The following is a 4,276-nucleotide window of genomic DNA, read 5'->3' as shown; positions in this document are numbered from 1 at the left end:
ATCACACACCTTAACATCAAGGATAGATATCACCTCAGGTTAAAAGATGAAGAAAGATATTCCAAGCAAATGCATCTTAGAAGCAAGCTGGTGTAGCCATTTCAACGTCTAACAAACCAAAACCATCAGAAGAGATAGGGAAGGATACTACAAACTCATCAAAGGAAAAATCCACCAAGAGGACATCGTAATTCTTAACATTTATGCACCAAACATAAATTCATAAAAAAGCCGAACACTGCTACAGCTTAAATCACATATTGACTGTCACACACTGATAGTGGAAGACTTCAATATCCCACCCTCGCTGATAGACAGGTCATCTATCTAAAAACTAAGCAGAGAAATGCTGGAGCTAGCATATGCTATATGTGGAGGGTCTCTGCGACCAGCACAGCCAGCACAGTAATTATATACAGGAGGCAAGAAGATAGTTCAGTTCAACATGACTCAGTAGCAGTGTTGGTTCAAATTTTGGGAGTCTGACCCAGAATAGTTTATTTTAGGTATATTTAACAACAGCACAATTTGCTGAAAACTTTCCTGGTGATAATTAACTCAATCCCATGTGTAATAAAACTTAAGATGCGACTACACAGAAACTCTTTGTAAAGTTTCAGTGAGATCTTCCATAAAGATAGGTTCCATACATTGACTACCTGTGACACCTCCCATGAAGGTGGGTTCTACAGATTGCTAAACTCATGATAAGTGTCTGGGAGAGGATCCTACATGGTCTTGGTCATACAGTTCAAGGGTCACCAGGCTATTAACCATGTCTGCTTCCAACCTTGTGGGCAGATAGCAAGTTATGTATCCCTCTCCTTGAAGGGACAACCCTGTATGTTTTACATTCCTGGTTGCCCTAGTGCTTATCTGTGAGCACAAAGACCACCATACTGCCCATAATCCCTGACTCCAAATTATACTACAGAGCTATAGTTATAAAAACAATGTGGTATTGGCACAAAAACAGACATATTGATTAATGAAATAACATTGAAGACCCAGACACCTATGAGCACAGGATTTTTTATAAAGAAGGCAGAAATACACTCTGAAAAAAAGATAGCATCTTCAACAAATGGTACTGGTCATTTCAGGTGGCCGCATGTAGAAGAGTCCAAATAGATCCATACTATCACCCTGCAAAAACCTCAACTCCAAATGGATCAAAGATCTCAATATAAGGTCAGACACAGCAAACCTGTTAGAAGAGAAAGTGGGGAAATAGCCTTGAACTCATAGGCAGAACACTGTTAGCTCAGGCATTAAGACCATCAATTAATAAATGGAACTTGATGAAACTGAAAAGCTTTTGCATGGCAGCAGCCTACAGAATGGAAAGTCATAGAGGGAACTGTATCCTTTGGAGCTGGAGATCAGGCATTTGTGGGATGCCTGGCTTGTGGTATAGGTGTTAGGATCCAAACTCCAGTCCTCATGATGACAAAGCAAATGCCTTAATCATTGAGTAATCTCCAGTTTTAAGAGTTGATGTTTGAGTGACTAGGTCCCTAGCATAACGTCCCCAAGGTTTGTTCATGTATATATCATGTATAAGAAATTTTCTTTCTTAAGTACAAATAAAGATTTTATTCTAAGACAAAAGAATAGATCTCATTTTGTTTCCTCTCCTGTGGATGCTTGGCTTACTTTCTTCCCTTTGATCTTTCAAAAAAAATCTATTAGAAACATGGCTGTACAAATAACTAATGACTTTGAAACTCTGTTTGTTAAAAGGCTTGTTTTTATTTTCATTTATGTGTGTTGTTTTTAATAAAATCTCAATCATTCAATTTTACTAATAAAGATTTGGGAGCCAGATGCTGGGGTGAAAGCCTGCTAGCTCAGAGAGGCAGAGAAAGCACCCAGCTGGCCTTCCTTCTCAGCCAACTTCCCAGAAGCCTCCTTCTCCTACATTGTCTCAAACAAGACTCCTCAAACTTAATGTCCCTCCCTTCTAATTCCTGTGTGTCTCTCTATATGTCCCCTGACTCCCTCTGACTCTCTATGGTTTTTTCTTAATCCTGTATTCACTTCCTGTCAACTGGTTTGTTGTTTCACTTCTTGAACTGTGGTTGACTTTATTTAATCCTGTTTACAATATTCAAACAGAAAGCTCTTGGCTTAATGGTATGTGCTAGGGCTGAGTCATACCACAACAAAAGAAACAGGTTTTTCCAGTAAATAATGTAATCTTGGGGCTCACAATGTAATCAAATATCCTGCACCATGTGTGAAATGATCTGGCGTGAGCAAGAAGAGAACACGAGACTTGAACAAACCCACTTAGGAGTTTATTAGAGAGGGAAAGTGCACACAGAGAGGGAGAGAGGCTGCCTCTCTGATGTGGGAGGGTCTTCTGTTTTGTGTTGCTTTCATTGGTTAATCAATAAAGAAACTGCTTGGCCTGATAGGTCAGAACATTGGTGGATGGAGTAGACAGAACAGAATGCTGGGAAGAAGGGAAGTGAGGGCAGACGCGATAGAGCCAGCCACCAGGTCAGACATGCTGAATCTTTCCCTGGTAAACCACCTTGTGGTGCTACACAGATTATTATTAGAAATGGGTTAAGCAAGATATGAGAGTTAGCCAAGAAGAGACTAGATATAATGGGCCAGGCAGTGTTTAAAAGAATACAGTTTCTGGGGCTGGAGAGATGGCTCAGAGGTTAAGAGCACTGTCTGCTCTTCCAGAGGTCCTGAGTTCAATTCCCAGCAACCACATGGTGGCTCCAAAACCATCTGTAAAGAGATCTGGTGCCCTCCTCTGGCGTGTGGAGGCAGAAAATTGTATACATAATAAATAAATTAAAAAAAAAGAATACAGTTTCTGTGTTATAATTTCTGGGGCTAAGCTAGCCATGCAGGAGCTGGGCGGGATGAAAAGCAGGCCTGCTCGCCTCATCACTACACCTCTCCGAGCACAGGGGACAGAGAGAGCAAAGATGGTGCGTCCAGCTTTTAAAGGCTGCCTAGCACATGCACACAGGGGGAAGATGTGGCTACATCACACGCTGATGATGGGCGACCCACACCTTGCATTTGTGCACAAGGGGTTTGTGTGGCTATGTCACATGCTGATAACAGGCAACCCGGAAGTGCAGCCAGCCTTATGGGTGGCTGAATAATTATATTCCACCCTTTTGTTTATTATAAAAATTTGGGGTGTTTGAGGATCTTAGTGGGTGGGAATGGGGCATCATAAGGTCTCTCATGACTGCTTCATGCTGACTTTGTGGGCGTCGAGGAGTTGGAATGTTTGACCATGTCCTGGGGTGGCTGATTACTGCTGTATTTTCTGAGGAACTGGTCAACTGGCAGCTTGGACCTTGCAAAATTCTGGAAAGGCAGAAATTATGTTTGGAAAAAATTTTAGATCCTAGAGATTAACAGAGGAGAGCCCCAAGATGGAAGATAGAGGGTTTTCCCCCCAGGGGTTCCCAAGACCAGGAATGTCAAGGAAAGAATTAAATGATACTTATTCTGGGCTAGTCTGGTCTGTTTATGTGGGTCCAATTGGCTCCCTGGAGCTTAACATCCAGTAAACACTGCTGCAGTCAGTGATAAAGCTTGTTGTGTTAAAGTTTGTTTTGTGAGTTTTTGGAGTTTGGGGCTACAAACTCATTATTGTTTCTCACCGCCTGGGCTTTTGACAGTCCTTATACCTCCGGCTCTATATTTAATGATAGTTCCTGTTATAACAGCTGAGTAGTTAACTGGAAATTTAAATATGACATTGAAAGCATATAGGACAAAGAAGAAAAGGGAGAGTATATGGAGTTTTTGGCATAAGGGAGTTGAATAAGGATGAGACTTTCATTTTTTGGAACTGGAGAAAGAGTGGCTGATCCTGGTGTCCTCTGGAACTTAAGGGAACAGGGCCTGTTTGAGTTACTGTATAGGATAGGAGGGGGTATCTTGAGCTGGAAGAGTAAAAGGTTTAAGATGCGGCTGGCGAATCCAATGAGGGAGTCCCTCGAGCTTGGCAGATGTGGGAGTTACAAGAATTACTTTAAAGGGGCCCTGCCATTTAGGAGAAAGGGATGAAGGGCGTTGGTCTGGGGGAGAAAATAATACCCGATTACCTATTTTAATCGGTGGTGGGCAAGAATTAACACATGGTTGAGGTAATGAGTGGCCCATGAAATCCCATAATAGGGAGTGTAGATGGGATAACAGTGGAGTAAGCAGGTGATCAGAAAGGGGAGAGGATTTAGGCAGACTAAAAGTTAAATTTCTTAAAGTAAAAAACAAAAATAAGGAAGAAAGA

Source organism: Microtus ochrogaster, chromosome X, assembly GCF_000317375.1.
Source record: "Microtus ochrogaster isolate Prairie Vole_2 chromosome X, MicOch1.0, whole genome shotgun sequence".
Taxonomy (NCBI): domain Eukaryota; kingdom Metazoa; phylum Chordata; class Mammalia; order Rodentia; family Cricetidae; genus Microtus; species Microtus ochrogaster.
The sequence above is the reverse complement of the archived record's forward strand: the minus strand, read 5'-3'. Positions refer to the sequence as shown.